Source organism: Peromyscus maniculatus, chromosome 13 (assembly GCF_049852395.1).
Source record: "Peromyscus maniculatus bairdii isolate BWxNUB_F1_BW_parent chromosome 13, HU_Pman_BW_mat_3.1, whole genome shotgun sequence".
In the NCBI taxonomy this organism is placed as follows: Eukaryota; Metazoa; Chordata; class Mammalia; order Rodentia; family Cricetidae; genus Peromyscus; species Peromyscus maniculatus.
This window is the reverse complement of record NC_134864.1, coordinates 2680107-2701456: the sequence shown is the minus strand read 5'-3', so window position 1 is coordinate 2701456 and position 21350 is coordinate 2680107. Positions and strand designations below refer to the sequence as shown.

Here is a 21350-nt window from a genome sequence, read left to right as displayed (position 1 = left end):
TTATTAAATAAGAACCACAGAGGCAAATGCAGAGTTAAAAGCCCAAGAGGTCAGAGCAGTAACTAAGAGCTGAGACTTAAAACCCTTTCTTACCCTTTACTGCCACTGCCGTCCTTCCCCTGAGAAAGAGACCTACTTCCTGTGTGTCTGTCTTTTTATTGACTTTCTGTTCTGCCTTCTCATTGGTTGTAAACCCAACCACATGACCTCCTCATCATTGCCTGTCTATACAGACCTCTAGGTGTCTATGGTTGGTATTGAGATTAAAGGCATGTGTCTTCATGCTAGTGGTGTCCTTGAACACACAGAGATCTGCCTGTCATGTGATTGGGATTAAGGGCGTGTGCTACCACTGCCAGACTTCTGCTTTGGCTTGCTATTAGCTCTGACCCCCAGGTAACTTTATTTATTAACATACAAATAAAATCACACTTCATCACAAATAAAATACCACCATATTTCCCCCTTTCTTTTTTAATAAAAAGAAAAAAGGAAAAAGTTATAACTAATATAAGAAAAACTATATATAAAAATACAATAACTATATACAATATATACAAGCAATAAATACCTAAACTATGTCTAGTCCATTTGCATTTGAAAAATTCAGAGAAAATACTTCTATTATCTATCCTATTTTGGTGAGTCCAAAATGTACCTGATTCACTTTCTACCCTAACTTATATTACTAACAGAACTATCTCATAATGTCTTTCAAATTTATACACTTACACCCCTTTAGTGAGTTTCTTTTCTGAGATTCTTAACAAGGAAAACTATAACTATCTAATCTTTAACTAACACTATCTAATCTTCAACTCCCTTAGAGACCCAAGAAGGAAATAATATTACCTAACAAAAATAAAAACAGGAAGTACATGCAAGCAGCTTCCAAAAAAAAAAAATGTGAGTTGACAGAAACAGCCAGCTGCCTGGACAGTCACCCAAGGTTTCTCCGCAGTGTTGGAGCATCATCTTCAGACTATAGGCTTAGCGTATCTGACAGACTTGTTTGTGAAGTAGGATGTACACAAGGTCAACAGTTCAACCTCACATTGGATGAGAGCAGTCTATATACCAGAAACACCTGAATTCCACTAGTGTCCTGTCATGATTCAGGATTTTAAATTCTGGAAATTGTTGATGTTTTTTACTTTTTGAATTCAGCTGTCCATTCTTCTTGGCTTGTGTGTGTGGCTTTATCTCGGCATCCCATTCTTCTCCGCATCCCTTTCTTCTCAGCTTGTGGGTAGCTTCAACTCTTTTATTAAATGCCAGTCTACCATTGAGAGGTTAGACTCCGTCAGCTTAGTTACTCTTTCAAGAATAACTATTTCAGCTGCTGTTCCACTGCCCATCAGAAGCCATCAGTCCACTGCCTGTTCAGCTGCCTTTGAAGAAAAGGGCACTGTACCTTTTCCGGATTGCAAAGGCCACTTCAGGGATAGTGCCATATTGTCCTGGCCTCAGAAGGTGCCTTTTGTTAAAGCCACAACCACACTTCTCCTGGCAAGAATCGGTAGTCCTTTGTTTCATGTCCTGTCTGTTCATTTTGTCCTGTTTGTCAGTAGTTGATTCGAGGATGCTTTGTTGTTCAGTGGCTAACTTTTGCCACAATGAAAGTTAACTCCATATGCAGTTTCTTCAATGCCCATATTTTCTCTGAAGTAGATTGGTACTGCCAAGAGCTGACATGTCTCATAGTCATAACAATAAAAGAAAAATTTTCTAAGTTATTAAAACATTTTAAATGCCATATTCAGATCTCTGAAGGGTTTGGAGATGACTTGTCTATCTAAAATATATCTGCTCAATCTTGAAAACACACCTAATATGACTACAAGTTCCATTGTAATGTCTAACTACTAACTTTCATTTCTTTATATCCTAATAGTTGGTAATAATAACATTCAAGGATCAGCAAATTGCATTACATTGTTAAATGAATGGTATAAGTACAATATCTTGAACAAGATTAGAAATATATATATATATAGCATTTTCTAACAATATCAATCTCAATATATATTTGTATACAATATACAAAAATCTAATCCAGTGTTAAGTATTGTGATCAGGATTAAGGGCATGTGCTACCACTGCCAGACTTATGCTTTGGCTTACTATTAGCTCTGATCCCCAGGTAACTTCATTTATTAACATACAAATAAAATCACATTTTAGCACAAATAAAATATCACCATAACAATCTAGGAATTTTGGTGATTTTCATACTCACACACATACACACACACACACACACACACACACACACGCTACATATATATGTCAAAATTCAGCAAAACTTGACACATATATTTTAACATGTATATGAACTTATATGTGTCAATATATATGTAAAAATCACCAAAATTTGACACATATATATTTGATACACACATATATATTGACATACATATATGTACATATAAAATGAACTAGCATAATAATAAAATAGAGCCTAATAGTGAAACTCCACTCAAGATTTCTATTTTGCTTGACTTGTTTTAGTTCCCATACAAACTCACATTAAAAACATCCAACATAGTTTGCCTTCTTTGTGCTTCACGGCAACTTTATGATGTCTTAGAAAAACTAAGCCACTGGAGAGTCCTATCTTTAGGGCTGTTTTTATTTTAAAAGATGGGTTTACTACTAGGAAAGAGACAGGCGGGTGGTGGAAGGTAGAGTCTGACATTGGGAACGGTTTTGTTCCATTTCTGCTGTGAGGGGATTACTTTAGATCTTTAATGTTGTAAGAACAATGCTATAGTAGAGTTTTCCCATGCTTAAAACTGTTAAGTAGGCTCCTGATTCACAGATACAACACAGGCAACTACATAGTTTCTCATACTCTGCAGAGGTTAAACACAGACCCTGCGCAGAAGACATGTGGATCCATAATGTCCCTGAACCCTGACCTTGACTGAAGGAATAAGTCTAAGTCTTACTTCAAATCACCGGAAGCCGCCCCTGGCCAAGAGCCTGGCCATCTTCTAATACCTGGGTTCCCGTGAGCTGCACTTGGGTTTAATTCCTACTGACCTAGGAAGGAGCATGGGCAGGATATCCAATTACCCCCAGCAACAATTTTGTGTGTTGGTAAAGCATATGGTTCCCATAGTGAAGGTGTATCATACATATGCTTTATGAGCCTGCTCTTTACAGCACCTCCCACCCCCCTTTTATCTTTCTTTGGCAGTTCAGACAAACAGGAGAACTTGGAGGAATAACAGGGCTGATGGCTGAGCAAGCAGCAACATTGTGACTTGCCTACAAACACTCTGCAGTTTTTCAAAGCTTTGTCACGCTCCAGAGGAGTCAGCTGCCACCTGACTCCTTTTAGACGTATTCCTTCAGTCAAGGTTAGGGTTCAGGGACATTATGGATCCACATGGGATTTTTGCAAAAAGAGTTTAGTCAACTCCCAAATGCTTTATCATTTTTTTTTTTTTGATATTTAGTAGGAAGGTACAACAAACTCCAGAGCCTTAAAGAGGAGAGATCGCACAGCTTGGGCTAGAACCAAGGGGCTCAGCTTTCATTCATGTATCATTTTCCTTCTTGGCAGAGGCTTTTCTGAGTATTTGCTATTCATCAGATACTGTGCAAGGTACTGGATCTTGGTGGTTGGTGGTTGGAGCAGCCAAAAGGGTCCCTCCTGGGTACAGTGTTGTGTTGAAGGCCTGAGGGCAGAGGTGATGCTAAGCTGAGGGCTTGGAGGTAGTTTGTTGAAAGGGGGTAGGGTAAGGCTTATAGGGCTTATAGGGCTTCCCGGGCTACAAGTGAGACACTACTACTTCATCCTGGAGTAGAGGGAGGCAGAGGCTTAGGGTTTGAGTCCAGCCCTTCCACTTAACTTTCTAGGCCCCTAGGACCCAGGCCCTGGGACACAGCCAGTCCCCGGGAACCCCCACCCAACTCTACCCCAGTTGCCAGCCAGCAAGAAAAACTCCTGTGGGAAGCTCCCCACCAACCCCCCCCCCCCATCGGACCCTGCAATCCACAAGTCCCACACCCCGCCTCAGTACCCATCTGCCTGTGACCCCAGTAACTTCCTCAGGCATGGAAACCACTTACCTCTCTATTCCATGGATAAAATAACTTTGCCTTCTGGGGCCTCAGTATCACATCTACAAGATGATAAGGGTAAGTATAGGGATTCAAGGGATCTCCTCCTGTTTTCAATAAAATCTAATGCAGATAAGAGGTTGGATATGCTCTCAACAATTATTTGATATTTTTGTCATTGTTCCATCATTAATTGCCATTAAACCACTGGCAAATTTAAACCAAGTAATTTGATCATTTTATTCTGGGACAGTATTGAACATAATGTAGAGAGAGACCAGAGTGGAAATAAGGAGAAGGGTCTGGGGACAGTTGCAGAAATCCAGGAAGTAGCTGACTTTCTGGAATTGAAGAACAGACTCTAGAAAGAAGTAAGACACTGATACTGTGAGGGAAGTTCAAGGGAAAAAGACAAGGCCTCTTGGGAAGGGTTGACATGGAGAGCAGGGGACAGTGAGAGAGAAATCTGTGGTTTCCATCACTTTCAGGTTGTATTTCTTAATGGAGGAAACAGAAATGGAGATGTGGGTTTTTTTTTTTTTTTTTTTTTTTTTTTGGTTTTTCGAGACAGGGTTTCTCTGTGTAGCTTTGCGCCTTTCCTGGGACTCACTTGGTAGTCCAGGCTGGCCTCGAACTCACAGAGATCCGCCTGGCTCTGCCTCCCGAGTGCTGGGATTAAAGGCGTGCGCCACCACCGCCCGGCGAGATGTGGGTTTTATAGATGTTGTGTTCAAGGGGCCCTTTGCTCACACCAGTGAGATACCACTGAGGAAGAAGTACTGGTTAAGTTTAAACGAACACCATTGACCTATAGTAGGGTAAGCCCTATGTACCAGGGCTAGGATTCTTCTTCATCCCATGGCCCTTTGCATGCACCATGCTGTGGAAACTGTGGTACTCAGGCATTGAAAGGATGAGGGTGAGTTTCCCAGCAATCTTTTTATTCAGAGATCTCTCTCACTAAAGATTGACATGCCTTTGGGAAGGCCTGGAAGCTTTGTATCAGGAACATGTAACTGGTGATGAGCATTTGAAGAAGCATTCCACTTTCTATTGAGAATTTTTAGTGTCCCATACATTGTACTTTGCTTATATTTTCCTTATCACTAGCCTTCCCCATTTCTCTTCCCTACTCCCCACCTAACTCTAGAATAAGTTCCCTCCTGCTTCGATGCCATCTATCATCTATCTCACTCATCTACCTCATTTATCATCTATCTATCTGCCTATCATCTATCTATCTATCTATCTATCTATCTATCTATCTATCTATCTATCTATCATCATCTATCTATCTATCTATCTATCTATCTATCTATCTATCTATCTATCTATCATCAGCTATCTATCTATCTATCTATCTATCTATCTATCTATCTATCTATCTATCTATCTATCTGCTATCCATCCATCTACCCACCCACCCACTCCCCCTCTCATTTATCTATTATCTATCATCTATCTATATACTGAGATTCTTTTTATGAGGGAAAACATGATATTTGTATTTCTGAATCTGGTTTATTTTGCTTAACATGATAGTCTCTGGTTGCATACATTTTCCTGGAAGTGTCACAGTTTTATCCTCTTTATGTCTATATTTCTTCTTAGGGTGGTTGGATAGTAACTAAATATGTAGAGCAGTTTGCCCATGGAAAAGAGCCTGTGCCTCCAGGATCCTTCTCACATCAGCCACACACTAAAGCAATTCTGAAAAGTGTATTAAAGCATGAAATATTTTGGAATTCTAAGCCAGCCCTTGACCTCCTTGCTTCCTTTCCACTTTGTCCTTTGTGTAGTGATGTTGATTTTGTCTCCTCCCTGTCATGCCTAATGAGTAGGATTTTTATTCATTCCCCTTGTTGCCCCCAAGCCTCCAATAACCCTAGCTGTGGATCGTGTTTCCTGTTAGAAAGAGGTTACTATTCAGTAAATGAATCACTCATAAAAGACAACACTTAGATGCTAATTACTTAGTCCACCAATTTTATCCTAAGTCAATTTCATGAAGCTCGTGCTATTAATATTTTTATTTAATGGACTGGAATGAGGGCAAGTAGCTTGCTTCTGGTCACATAGCCAGAAACTGGAACCCAGGTGACTGGCCTCTAATGCTCTTTAACCACTTTAATCATCTCTGGACATATTCTTTAAAATAAGTCCTATGGTGTTTATTTCATTTTATATATACATTTTGAGACAGAATATGTATCCCAGGATGACCTTGAACTCTTTATATAGATGGACATAGTTTTGGATGTCTGAACCCTCTGCTCCCCCCACTCCCCGAGTAAGAGGATTTCAGATGTCCATTACCCTCTGGTTGATGCAGTGCTGGTGATTGAAGCCAGGATTTCCTGCATACTAGCACAAGCTGCTGACTGAGCTACACCCCCAGCACCCGTGATACTTCTAAATTTTTTATTAGTTCTTTGAGAATTTGATACAATGTATTTTAATGACATTTACTCCCCATCTCTTTCCAGATCATTGCCCACGCCCACTTCCCCATCCACCCAGCTTTATGCTCAAAAAACAAAACAAAAACAAAAAACACACAACCCTAAACCTCCCAAACCAAAAATCATCAAGGCCAATCATCAACTCAAATGTTCTTGGATGCCTGGCCTTCCACTGGAGTTTGGTCGACTCCAGAGCTCCACTCTGAGAGAGAAAACTCTCCCTCTCCCAGCAGCTAATAATTACCAATAGCTCTACAGCTAGGGGCAGGATTTGTGCACAACTCCCCTCTCCATGCTGGGATTTGGTCTGGCTTGGGCTTGCACGCATCTTGCACACACTGTCACAGCTGTTAGGAGTTCCTGTGTGCAGCTGCCCTGAGGCTTGCTCTCCCTGACTATCTTTGTCACCATAAATGTGAGTAAAGTAAATGCAGTTTGTTGAGTTCTTAAGTTTCTTTACTTCTCAACTATTTCAGTTAAGTCTGGAAAAAGGAGACCCTCTCTTTAAAAAAAAATTATGGAATCTGCTCATAGCAGTCTTTTTCAGAAAGTCATGGGTACCAGAGTTTTCCTGTGGACAGGGCTTTCATCAATGCCTGCTAGTGTCCCTCACCCTGTCTTCCTTCATACCTTTCCATTTAAAGCTCCTTGTTCATCTGATCTGGAATGAGCAATAGAGCATGATGTCTTTCCTGGGAACCGTCTCTCTGACGTCAGCTTTCTTGAAATGCCTTTTCCACAGCTCAGAATCAGGCACTAGGGAGACAGCTGTGTTGCCACCATTAACTGTCTTTTGGGGTGTATATGTTGATCTCTGACACTAAAATGTTTGTCTTCCATCACTGAATACATAGTTTTTTAAAATATTATTTTAAATTACGTGTATGTGTATGTGAGAATGAGCAAGTGTGAGTGCAGATGCCCAAGGAGGTCAAAAGAAGGCAGCAGATCCCAAGGAACTGGAATTACAGGAACTTGTGAGCTGCCAGCTGTGGATGCTGAGAACAAAACTTGTGTTCTCTGTAGGTGACATGCAAGCTCTTAATCACTGAACTATCTCTCCATTCTCTGGATTCTGGTTTTAATTAGGATTTCTACTTACCTTTCTCTAGATCCATATTTGAGAAGTACTTCTCATTCTGATTATTATAGGGACTGTAAAAAATAAAATTACAAACAAGCATTTGTTTTTTAATTTATCGAGTGGCAACAATGGCAAAGACAAGGAAGAAAGCCTGGCATTTTAGCCTATGGCTATGACATTCTCCTTCAGTGTTATTTCATGTTTGCCTCAGAACTCTGAGATCCTTTAATTTGAAATTGGATGAATTTTAACCCTGAAAGTTTCTGATTATATATACTCTATCACTACATACCAACTTTTCAGTGTGTGGATATGTTTAAGCACACATGCAAATACAGTCTGGATGGTACCATTCATCCATCCATCATCCATCCATCCATCCATCCATCCATCCATCCATCCATCCATCCATCCATCCATCCATCCATCCATCTGTCTGTCCATCCATCCAACATCTTAACCTCAGCATCTCAACTCTCCCTGGGAAAGCTGAAAGACACCACAGAGATCAATAAAAAATAAATAATCAGTAGTGATAAAAGCTATAAGGGATGCTCATTGTGCTTACAGGTGTGACCATTCGCATGGTACAGGGCACACCCAGTAGAGTGGAGTCCCTTTGTAACATCTGTCTGTCACAGGAGGCTTATAGCAGCCAGAGACTAAAGTGCAAATATGGGCTTCATGTGCTGTTTTCAGGAAGCATTCTTTGATCCAATGACTAAAACATCAGTGTTGCTAAATAGTAAGGTGTTTATGAGCATTAAACCCCTTCAGTATGTAGTCATAGATCATAGGATCTATGTGGACCACACTTGCTGTGTCACCATGAAGGCAAGTGCTGGAATTTGGTAGGGACCCCTATCTTCCATCTACTATCAGATGCAACTCTGCTTTTTAAACTTATAGCACAGAAGCATCCCCACCTGGTGTGAAGATAAGGTGGTGTTCTCTGGCCCTGAAGGCAGGAAACCCAAATCTGGGCTTAATGATGAAGCTCTAGAGTCAAGTGGTTTTAAGTATGGATTTTAGGGTCACATTGTTTAGATCTATGTCTAGACCCCAAAGTATTTGCTTCTCCTAGGCTCATTTTCATCATTTCCAAAATAAGGATGCTATCAGCACTCAAGTTACAAAGAATACAAGAATCTAGGTCTATACATGAGAAGTAGGGAGTGCTGAATAAATTAGCTATGATAATGACCATTAATTAGGCATGTTACCTTGGGGGAGTCATATAAAACTATATCTCTTCCTGCTGCCTGGTTATAAGATCTTGACAACTAATTACTACCTTTACTACCTTTATAACTATCTTTGATTCTAATATATCATTTTAAGAGTCTCTTGATAAATGCATATATATATTTTCTTTTAGGTAATGTTCATAGTGGAAAGTTTAAGCATCATTAGAGGAGGCCTGGGGTCTAGACCTTTATATTAGCCCAGTGGTCTTGCAACAAGCTCTGTGGGTTTATCCAAACTGTTTTGTTTTCCCAAATTTTATAGCCTTGAGTACTTACTCTAGCCACATAAACCCTCTTGTCCAACTCCAGTTTCAGTGGGAATGCTTTGTACCTTAAAAGGTTTATAGAAGCTCACAGCACATGGTACAGGAGTTGCATCTGAGCTAATACGTCCTGTTCAGGAACTAGACATATCACCTAATACTCATTAATAATCATCACAGCATTCTGGGAGTGGACTGCTTTCTGCAGTATTCTAAAGTGGATAATGGCTTGGTGAAAGCATTCTCTTAGGACCACATAAAACTATGTGTATTTATATAAGAACTTACAATGTGTTCCCATAAACCTAACAGGATAGAATAAATGTACTTCTTCCTCTCCTATTTGGCAGGGTCCCTGAGCCACCACTTCACTTAGGAACCATAGCAGCCAAGACCCTTGGTTTCCAAGTGGTGTAGAGTTTCACCTTTGGAAACAGAACAGGGCATTCACTGAGTCTTGCCAAGTGTAAGTGATGTTTGCTTTCTGTGTTTTGTTCATAGAGTTTAATTTTCCTTTTATGACAGAGTTATCCTTTTCTTATCTTTACTTTCCTCCCCTTTTATTAAGAGTCCAGGGTCTCTGAAATTGTTGAAATAGAAATACTTCACAGAACTTTGTTTGCTTACCCCCCCCCCCTTATCTATGAGGACAGCAGCTGCAGGGACATTTAGTGAGTGGCTGGGTGCTGTCTCTCTTAGTTACATTTTCCTTCGCCCTGGGAAATCCATGGTGATGGGCAGCTTCAAACTGACAGGTGGCAGTCTGGAGTTACAATCTGGTGAATGAATGCATGGATGATGATGATAATGATGATGATGATGATGATGTCCTTATGTTTTTCTTCTCCCCCCCTCCCCCCCCCCCCGCCAAAGAAGTGGATGGGTGTAGTTGGAAATTTTCCCGTGTTCCACCTGGTCTGCAACTGCTCAGACCCAAATAAACACACAGAGCCTTATATTCATTATAACTGCTCATCCATTAGCTCAGACACATTACTGACTAGCTCTTATATTTAAATTAACCCATAATTCTTATCTATGTTTATCCATGTGGCTTGGTACCTTTTCTCAGTTCTGCCTTGTCATCTTGCTTCCTCTGTATCTGGCTGGTGACTCCTTTCTTTGCCCTTCCTTTTCCCAGAATTCTCCTCTTCTGCTTATCTTGCCTATACTTCCTGCCTATCTACTGGCCAATCAGCATTTTACTTATCAACCAATCAGAGCAACACACATTCACAGCATATAGAACGACATTCCAAAGCACTTCCCCTTTTCTGTCTAATCAAAGAGGAAGGTTTTAACTTTAGCATAGTAAAATTACATATAATAGAACAGTTATCAAGCAAGAATTATAGTTACAATATCTAGGCTATATGTATTTGGCAAAATTAAAGAAAATATTCTATCTATCCTGTATTTGTGAGTCTAAAGTTTCATATCTAATTTATCTTTTATTATGACTAAGAAAAACTATAATTACAACTATCTAGTCTTCAACTACATCAAAGACCTCAGAAGGATATAATATTACTTAAGTAAACAGGAAGAACATTGTAAGCAACTTCCAACAATCTAGAATGACAGAGATAGCTGGCTACCTAGACAGTTACCCAAAGTTCCTCTGCAATGTTGGGGCATCCTTCTTCAGCCTATAGGCTTAGAGTCTCTCAGTCACTTTTATCTGTGTCCTGTAGAATATCTGGCAGTTTCTTCTGCAAAGCAGGAACCTGATGGACCATCTTGACTTGCAAAGTTCAGTGGTCACTTTCCTATGGATCCTACATGTCCAGTTTATACAACATACTATCAATCAGCTGACTCAAGGGCACTTTTTGGCCCAGTGGCTAACTTTTGCCACAAAGAAAGCGAACACTATAATGAGTTTACTCAATGACCATCATTATTCTTGAAGTAATTGGTGCTGCCAGGAGCAGACGTGTCTCATTGTCCAGAAAAGTCTTAAGTTTTTAAAACTTTTTAAATGCCATATTCTGTAGGTCTCTAAAGTGTTTGAAGATTATCTACCTAATTGAATTATATCTATGTACACCTAGAAAACTTAACTAACATGAGTATAAGTTTGACTATTGTAGAAGACTAATTATTAATCTGTATTTCTTAATTATCCACTACAATTTCAAATGAGCTGCACAAATATAATACCTTAAGCAAGAATAGAAATATACTACAGTATAACAAAATTAACTTTAAACTTGTATCAGTAAACTAAAATCCATAGCAATGTAAAACATTTTAAACAAATTGTTACTCTTTATCTTATCATATCTATACCATATCCCCTTTTTTCTTTTAGAAAGAGATTACATTTATAATCAACCTGCTTTAAATAAAAATAAACATTCATAAACAATATTTTGGGAATTTGGGTATAGCTTCTCATACTACTTCCTGATGGATGAGGGTGCTGGCAATCTTCTGGGGATCCTGAGAAAATTAAGAATTATGATCAAGTCCTGACTGGAATAGTCTGTGAGGCTGCATTGTCTGAGCCAGTTGCTTTGAAGATGTTTTTGGATGTTGTTGGATGATCTGGGCCATGGTGTCATCAGAGACCTTTCAGGGGGTCTTGGTTGATCAAACCGTATTATCCTGGAAGCAATCCACAGGTTCTCATCTTCTGTGGAAACAAAAGCAGAACCTCTTTTTCGAAGCAGCATATCCTTAGACATAAATTTTGAAATCAAGATACCTTTAAAATATACATATTTATTTAACTCAGCAGCTTTTGCAATCAAATGTCTCTCTGTAGTTAAAAATCCCAAAGACAATATAATCTAGACTGTGTGATTTCCATCTTTTTTTTCCTGTTTTTTTTTTTTGAGACAGGGTTTCTGTGTGTAGCTTTGCACCTTTCCCGGAACTCGCTTTGGAGACTAGGCTGGCCTCGAACTCACAGAGATCCACCTGGCTCTGCCTCCCAAGTGCTGGGATTAAAGGTGTGCACCACCACTGCCTGGCGGTGTGATTTCCATCTTTACATGGCTTATTTTTTATATTACTTTTACTTTTTCTTTGAAGACTTTATTTTTTAAAACTTTCTATTTCTTTATATAACTGACTATATTTATTTTCCTCTCCCTTCCAAGCTTATATATATTTTTACATATACTGTAAATCATTTAAAGTCTTACTCCATCTAAATCTGCCTTATTGTGAATCTATTGTTTTAAACTGCAGTGGCTAGTACTGAAGCAGCAGCCGTGACTGCTGACTTCACCCATCTTAGCTTTTCAACATGGCAGAGGTAATTCACCGCCAGTGCTGGGAGCCATGATTTCTGCTGACACACATTGCGTGACATGGAGACGCCTCTGTGTATTGTGGCAGGAATCCACAGCCATGCTGCTTAGCTCATGGCAGCTGGCAGCCAGCTCCATCTCACAGGCAGCTGTCAGGAGACAAGTTTGTGCTGCTTCTGGCATGAGACTGTGAGACTAGGAAGCTCAGTGTAGCTCCATTTCTGTGCATTCAGAGTTTTCAAACTTTCTTAGGTTTATATGGCTCAATGCCCCACATTGGGCGCTAAATGTAGTTGGAAGTTTTCCTGTGTCCCACTTGGTCCACAGCCGCTCAGACCCAAATAAACACACAGAGCCTTATATTAACTATAACTGCTCAGCCATTAGCTCAGACTTATTATTGACTAGCTCTTACATTTAAATTAATCCATAATTTTTGTCTATGTTTAGCCATGTGGCTTGGTACCTTTTCTCAGTTCTGTCTTGTCATCTTGCTTCCTCTGTGTCTGGCAGGTAACTCCTCTCTTTGCCCTTCCTCTTCCCAGAATTCTCCTCTTCTGCTTATCCTGCCTATACTTCCTCCCTTATAGCTTGAGTTTTTCCTCTCTGTGTCCCATCAAGCCCCAGCAGCCCACTTATAAAATAAAACATACAGACTCTTATATTATTTAAACTGTTTGGCCTAATGGCTCAGGCTTCTAGCTATCTAGTTCTTACATCTTAAATTAACCCATTTCTATAAATCTATACCTTGCCACGTGGCTTGTGGCTTACCAGTATCTTACATGTTGGTACTCATGGTGGAAGCTGGCAGCTTCTCCTGACTCCGCCTTCCTGTTTCCAGAATTCTCTTCTCTGCTTGTCCTGCCTATACTTCCTGCCTGGCTACTGGCCAATCAGCATTTTATTTATACAGAGCAATAGCCACAGCACTGCCTGGCTACTGGCCAATTAGCATTTTATTTATCAACCATTCAGAGCAACACACATTCACAGCATATAGAACGACATTCCACAGCAGATAGGGATTTGGGAGATAACTCAGCAGTTACAGTGTTTGTTTGCTGTGAGGACCAGAGTTGGGATGCCCAGAACCCATGTAAATGTAGGGTAGGCCTGGGTACCCACTTTTATTCTAGTACCTGAAAAGTGGAAACAGAAGGTTCCCTGAACAAGCTTGGTAGCTGGACTTGCTATAATTGGCAATCTCTGGGTTCAATCAAGGGACCATTTTATATATATATATATATATATATATATATATATATATATATATATATGGTATATACTATAACATATATATTTATGGTAGAGAGCAATTGAGGAAGACTCCTAAAGTCAGCCTTGGTCCTTTACATACATGTATATGCTCCTGCATACACACATTGTGCTGCCACACATTTGAACACATGTATATACACCTGCACATCATACACACACACACACACACACACACACATGCATGTAATAATGCAAAAAGAGGCCATGCTTTTGAAAGAGTGCAAGGAGGAGAACATGGGAGGGTATAGAGGGGGGAAGGAAGGAAGAAGTGTAATAATATTATAATCTCAAAAAATATATTCAGAGTTGTGGCTCATGGTGACACTGCAGTATCTGCAGTAACCGTAGCAGTCATGTGATGCCTGCCATTTGTTGAACGTGCACTGTGTCTTAAGCAGTGTGCTTGTCCTTTAAGGTTATTGATTCAGCATAACCTGGGAGTTAAAAGCCGAGACTCAAATTGCTGCTGCTATATGAGTTTGAGTCTGTGTTCATCATTTACTTCTGGGTGACCTTGGGCAAGTTGTTTCAATTCTCCAGGCCTCATTTTCCCATTTATGCAGTACAGATAGTATTATTAGGAGCTACATGGCAAGGGTTGATCTAAGGATTAAAGAAGTCATGAATCCATACTGCTTGGAACAATATCTAACAGAGAGAGTAAGTGATTAAAGGCATCTTTTAAATTCCCACAATGACTGTAAAAGGTAGATGTTCTTGTACCACTTTAAGATGAATCCTATGGTTTTCTGGTCCTGGTGGACTCAGGTGTTTGACTCTGACAGCCATGTTCTTCTTGTGTTCTGTCCTAGTTTCTTGTCTGTGATGGTGATAAAATACCCTGACAAAAGGCCACTTAGGGAAGAAGGGTCTATTTTAGCTCCTAATTCTGGGTTATATAGTTCATTATGGTGGGGATGTCAAGGCCATAAGAACTGAAGCTGCTTGTCATATTATATACACAGTCAAGAGCAGAGAGCAATGAAGGTATGCATGTTTAGTGCTCAGCAAGCTTTCTCTTCTCTTATACAGTCCAGAACCTGCACCCAGGGACTTGTGCTACACATAGTGGGCTGAGTTTTTCCCCATCAATTATCATAATGAAGACAATCCCCCACAGGCCTACCTGATCTAGACAATCTCTTACCTTGACTCTTGCTGGGAGGTTCTTCCCTGTGTCAAGCTGTCAGTTATCTATGCATCACACGACCAACTCCTCTCTAAATATATTCTTTCTCTTGTGATGGTTGCTGGTGCATAGCCATGCTTCATCAGGAGACTCCAAGCTCTTTGAGGGCAGTGATACTAACTGGGTTTGTGTCCCTTTGAGCACATAGCATTTATAGACACATGAGTGTTGGTTGAATGAATGAGTGAACAAATACCACCAAACTGTCCCAACAATCTGTTTATCCTCTAGAGGAAGCTCATGTTCCAGAGATGGATTAACTAGCAGTCACTGAAGCAAACAGACGGCTCTTCCTGGTTAGAATTACAAACTTAGAGACAACAGTGGAGAGGAGAGCTTGTGTTTCATTAGCTGCTTCCAGTATCTCACTCATGCTTTGGGTCATCCAGAAACTCAAACAGACTTTAGAAGTACCCTCTCTAGCTCTCTTCTTGGTCAAGACTGTTGCTCTCTCCCAACACTGTGCTGACCTGAGGTCCTTCCCTAGGCTCCTTAAGACACAGGGAAAGCCTTCAATGCTGGTGTCTTAGTTCCCTGTCAATAGTCACACCTGTTACCACCCTCAAGACCAAAGTCTTCAAATTCAACATACCCCATGCTGGCTTTGTTTGGCTTTTTCAGCCTTTGAGGTTGTTGTCCTTTGGTATTGATCTAGAGTTCACAATCATGATTTGTGACAGTCTGGTTAAAAGTTTATACTTAATACTGAGAGTAGAAGAACGTGGACACCATTGTTTTTTCCAATGAGATGCAAAGCTCCTTTGTACTAGAAACATAGCTAACTGAGAAAGTAAGTAAATTTTATTTTTTCCAAAGCAAGACTTATCTCTTATTACCTATTTTTCTTTTTATTATTAAGAAATTTTCTATTTCACATACCAATCACAAATCACCCTCTCCTCCCTCCTCCTGCACCCCAGGCTTCCCCTCCAACCCACTCCTCACTCCCACCTCTTCCAAGGCAAGGCCTCCCATGGGGAGTCAGCAGAGCCTGGTACCTTCAGTTGATGCAGGTCCAAGCCCCTCCTATTGTGCCCAGATCGTAACCCCCAGAGAGGCCACCAAGGACGAGCATACCAGAATGCAAAAGCAAGGTTTATCTGTTAGAAGTCATGACAGGGAACTCATCTCAAGCCATCTCAAGTGAGGCAGAGAAGAGTTACTCTTTCTTGGGGAAGTTAGTTTTTATAGGCAAAACCCATAAAATTTCTCAGAGGGGAGGGGGTTAGTACGGGTCCATCCTTGATTGGTCCAGTTTTTCCCGGACCTGGACTTTATCTTATTCTAGCTTATCTGTTTGCCCTGTCAGGAGTTTTACAACTCATCTCCAGGGTCTGGTCATGTTATCTCTGGAGAGGGGCATCTTGTGGTTAATTGGTTACCATCAGACATCCTGACTCTGTTCTTTTGTTCCTGGGGCTGGCGCCATCATTTCTGGGGACTTGAAACTGGCCTGGGTCTATCTATATTGAGATATCTTTGTCTAAGGCCCCCTTTTTGAGACAATAGAGTGAGGGTCTTGTTGTGCCTAGATCACATCCCCAAAGCCGCCACTGGAGACTTTAGGTACAGAATGCAAAAGTAAGGTGTTTTCTAAGTTTACAAGCCTCCAGGGAGGCTCTTCCAAATCTCTCACTCACAACAGGGAGGTTGGAAGGAGCACTCCCCTTTCTTTGTGGGGCTCGTTCTTAAAGGCACAGACCATATAATTTATTTTAATCTGCCTCCCTTTTTAGTTTTTTGGTCGAATATCCTGACTGTGTTTTCGAAAGTCCCTGTAGCAGATGCAGCCACCTGGGGAAAAGGGATCTAAGTTCTTATCTACACTTAGGAATCCTGGTTTAAGCTTCTCTTTGTCTGTAGGGGATAGATTGGGGGGTTTTACTGAGGTATCACACACACCCTGCACCAAGGTTTTATAAGGTTTCCCACCATAGGCACTGGGCTCCAAGAAGCCTGTACATGCAACAGGGACAGGTCCTGATCCCACTGCCAGGGACCCTTAAGCAGGTCAAGCTACACAACTGTCTCACCTATGCAGAGGGCCTAGTCCAGTCCCATGGAAGCTTCACAGCTATTGGTCCAGAGTTCATGAGTTCCCACTAGTTTAGTTTGGTTGTCTCTATAGGTTCCCCCATCATGATCTTGATGCCCCTTGCTCATAGAATCTCTCTTCTCTCTCTTTGACTGGACTCCTGGAGCTCAGTCTGATGCTTGGCTATGAATCTCTGCATCAGCTTCCATCAGTAACTGGATGAGGGCTCTATGATGACAATTAGGATATTCACCAATCTGATTACTGGAGTAGGCCAGTTCAGGTACCCTCTCCACTATTGCTAGTAGTCTAAGGTGGGGTCATCCTTGTGGATATCTGGGAAATTCCCTAGCACCCTGTTTCTCCCTATCCCCATGATGTCTCCCCCTATCATGGTATCTCTTTCCTTGCTCTCCTTTAGAGCATGGAGATGCAGGAGGTGGGGCTGACTTAAGTCCTTAACTTGGAGCAAAATATCCTGTTCTGTGGAGCAAGGAGGTAGTCTGAAGTATCTGGGTGGGCTCTGAGTCCTACAATCTTCTTAAGGCAGGACACAGAGACCCAATCTGATATACAACTGACCAAGCAAGCAGTCCGGGCAAGCGAAACTGTTTAATTTATTAATTTTTGGTTAACTAAATCTTTTTTGATCCAACTTTGTCTCTTGTGATTTAACATCAGTTTGGTTGATACTTATGCTTCTCCTAAGCTATTTTTTTTAGTTATTTTTCTTTTCTCTTTTTCTATGGTCTCCTTTTGAATTTCCCCATTTATAAGTGATTGTAATTTAATTTGTATGAAGAATGTGTTATTTTAAGAATCAAGTTTGCAATGAATGAAGCTTCTGGTCATTGTGATTGCCAATCCATTGGCCATTTCCATTGCATTTTACCACAGTCTGCTTTTGATAGCTGAGATGTTATATAGCATTTTAAATAATTTTAAGCATTTATCCAGATTTACCAAAAACATGTGTACTCAAGCAAGCTTAAAGAAGAACGTCTCATGATTCTGTCCCCAAAAGACAAACATTTTAGATTTTAGGTGAATATCTTTGAAGAATCATTTTTAATGCTCTTTGAAGAGAAACTAAAATAGAATTTTAATGTCACATCTGTCTGTTTATCATCTATCTCATCTATCTATCTATCTATCTATCTATCTATCTATCTATCTATCTATCTATCTATCTATCTATCTATCTATCCATCTATCCATTCATCATCTATCTATCTATCTATCTATCTATCTATCTATCTATCTATCTATCTATCTATCATCTATCTATCTATCTATCTATCTATCTGGGGTCTTGCCATGTTAGACTGGTTTCAAACTCAAGTGATTGATTATCCTGCCTCAGGCTCTCAGGTAGCTAGGATGCCAGTGCATACTTTCATACCCAGCTAAAAGTCACAGTTTAACTGCAGCCTTATTGAATCTTTTACATCTGATAGCTTTGTAGCTGAGTTTCCTATATCTTCCCTCTTCACTTTGTCCTACACAATTGTGTGCTTTCTTAGAAGGAGAACAAATGTGCTTAAAATTAACTTTTCTATATGCATTAATCAAAACCCATTCTCCAAGTCCAACATTGTTCCTCTTCCTTGTTTTCTGAGCCAAATCTGGGGCTTTCTTTAGGACCCGACACAAAGTCCAGCTCTCTCTTTTTTTGAATCACTGCTGGTGCCACCTACTGACCCCAGGACTACAGCCTGGGTTATCTCTCCAACCCTCCATGTATGACCAGAATCATTCCAGTATCTGTGGGAAGAAACTGCTGCAACCTGCAGGAAAACGTAAAGGAATTCAGCTGCTATCACAAAAGCTACTACTTGGAAAAGTCAAGGACTTCTCCAAAGGTCAAGCCATGGCTTAAGAAGTCTTGGTGATATTTTAGCATATCTATCTATCTATCTATCTATCTATCTATCTATCTATCTATCTATCTATCTATCGGTTCCTACAGTGATTTTCTTATAATGCTATGTGTGTTTTCAAGAACTCCTAACAGTGTATTTATCTAAGATACCTTTCAAGCATCTAAGGCCAAATGAACACCTGTCCCCTAGGTCAGGAGGATAGCTTTATTGACCTCGTCCTTTAACACTCCTCTTTTGGGTTGTAAAAGAAAGCCTGATGGTCACTGCCTGAGGAAAATTCTTACCTGCCTTTATGACCCTATAAGAATTCAAGTCTGGTGACCTTGTTCTGCCAGAGATTTGCTATTGCTTGGGTTTATAACTGGATTTCTGAGAGACTTAGGGGTAACAGAGAGTATAAGGAGACAAAGAGGAGTAGAGAGAGAGGAAAAATGAGAATGGAAGAACTAGATGGGTAAGAACTGGAGAGAAATGAGCTAGATGGGAAGAACTAGACTGAAGGGCTAAGAGAGAGTACTAGAGGAACAAAATAGAAGATGAGGAAGAACAAGATGAGAAAGGAGATGGGAGAGGAGCTAAGATGAGAAGGGACTAGATGGATGAGAACCTAGATGGGGTAGAACTAAGATGAGAGAATTAAGATAGAACTTAGAGGGGACAGCAGATAAATGTAGAGGGAAATCAGGCAAGAAAGGAGCTAGGCATGAGAGCAGAATAGAAGCTGTAAATAGAGAACTGACACAGAATAATAAAGTGTATGGACTAAGGAGTTTTGTGTACATAGATTCATTTCCTATCATCAAAGATTAATTATCAGCTGGTTGTAGATTCCTCCTAGACCCTGGGAGGAGACTATCGAGAAACCAGACCCCACTAGTCCCCAATAGAAACAGTACAGCATCTCCCAGGATCTTCCAGCACCACCCCCAGCATCCCCCAGTACCCCCCAGTATCTCACATGTATTCTATATCCCTCACTGATAAATGACTCTTAAGTGAACCTTCTCCTTACTTTGCTATACAATCTGGAGCACACTCAGAACTAAACTATCTTTATTCTGATTCAGTGATTATTTATGTACCTGTAATCATAATATCTGATGACTAATATTCATCCTTTTCATATTTCCTCATGTCATTTCCAAAATCCAATCCATATGTATTAGTTTTCTTTCTCTGACTATTCTATTGTGTAATGATTCTATTAGAATATGTTCTCATCCCACATCTATTCATTCTCATGCTCATTCACTCCACAAATATTTACTCAGTGCCTCCAATAGCTTAAGTACTGTGGCTGCTGAGACTTAGCAAAGAGGGGAGCCAACATTTTTCTTCTCATTGAGGGTGGAAAGACAGATGGCAGGTGAGCTGATACACAGATATGCCATTTCCAATAAGAAAAATGCTATGAAGATAGCAAGTGGGGTGTTGTGATAGAAATTTCACTAGACTGGAGTCAGCAGGAGAGGCGTGTATAATATGTGAGCCAAGAATGAGAGCACAAAGAGGCTGAGGTGACTCAGCAAAGTGTCAATCATGCAGGCATGAGGATTCTAGTATGAATTAACAGCACCCATGTAAAAGCTTGGCACCATCATGAATATCTGTTACCTAATCCCAGGGGTATGGTATGGTGCAGGCAGATGGGTCCTTAGAGCCTGTTGGACAGCCAGGTTGGATGAATAAATGAGCACCAGGTTCAGTGAGAGACTGTCTCATGAAATATGGTAGAGAGCCATAGAAGAAGATGCTTATTGTTGACCTGTGATCTCACACACATGCGCTTAACATTCACACATAGGTGTGCACATCCACATGAACATGGACATTCAACAGAGAGAGGGGAGGGAGAGAGAAGAGAACTAGCAAGAACTTCCAGAAAGGTAGCAAGGCTTTAGGACTAGCCTACTTTGCTGTTTCTGGGAACTGAATGGAAGCCACTGGGCTAAGCTGCTAGAGAATGAAACATCAGGCTGGATGGCAGAGTTAATGCACACAGGACATGCTGCCCATGGGAGGGACACTCAATGTTATTCTGAAGATGATTGGAAGTATGATAACATTTGCATTTTATGAAAGCTAGTCTCATAAATCGTGGGGAATTGGTTGTAGGGTTAAGCTCGACCAGGGAGTCTCACTGGAGGACACTTGTATCAAGGAAGAAATAGTAGTGACTTTGGGGTAGGCGCCAGGGAACACCCCAAAGGTACTTGAGTTCAGGATATGTTTTGGCAATGGGAGCTGCAAGAATCTCTGATTGATGGATGTGGGGGTTCACAAAGGAAAGAATTAGATTCTCACATGTTGCTTGAACCATTCCCCAAGGCTGCACAATCAGAGTTGTTCCACAGACTTACACACACACTTCCTCCATGTGACTTGCCTTTATACTATCAGTACAATTGCTAGTGTTGCTTTATTTCATATGCTCATTAATATTGCAAAGCTATTTATATTTCTGATAGTATACAGAGTGACTTCATTGTCTTGCAGTTTAAAATTTCTCAGAAATGATTTCTTTTGGTCTTAAATACCTGATTTTCATAATGTGTGTATCTCAAGGGTATTTTCT

General features: G+C 40.4%; 1 protein-coding gene across 1 annotated transcript in view; it reads left to right on the top strand.

The window, feature by feature from the left end:
- Dner (delta/notch like EGF repeat containing) overlaps nucleotides 1-21350 on the top strand; it is a 331006-nt gene that overhangs the window by 232812 nt on the left and 76844 nt on the right. The gene's annotated exons all lie outside the window — the stretch shown is intronic.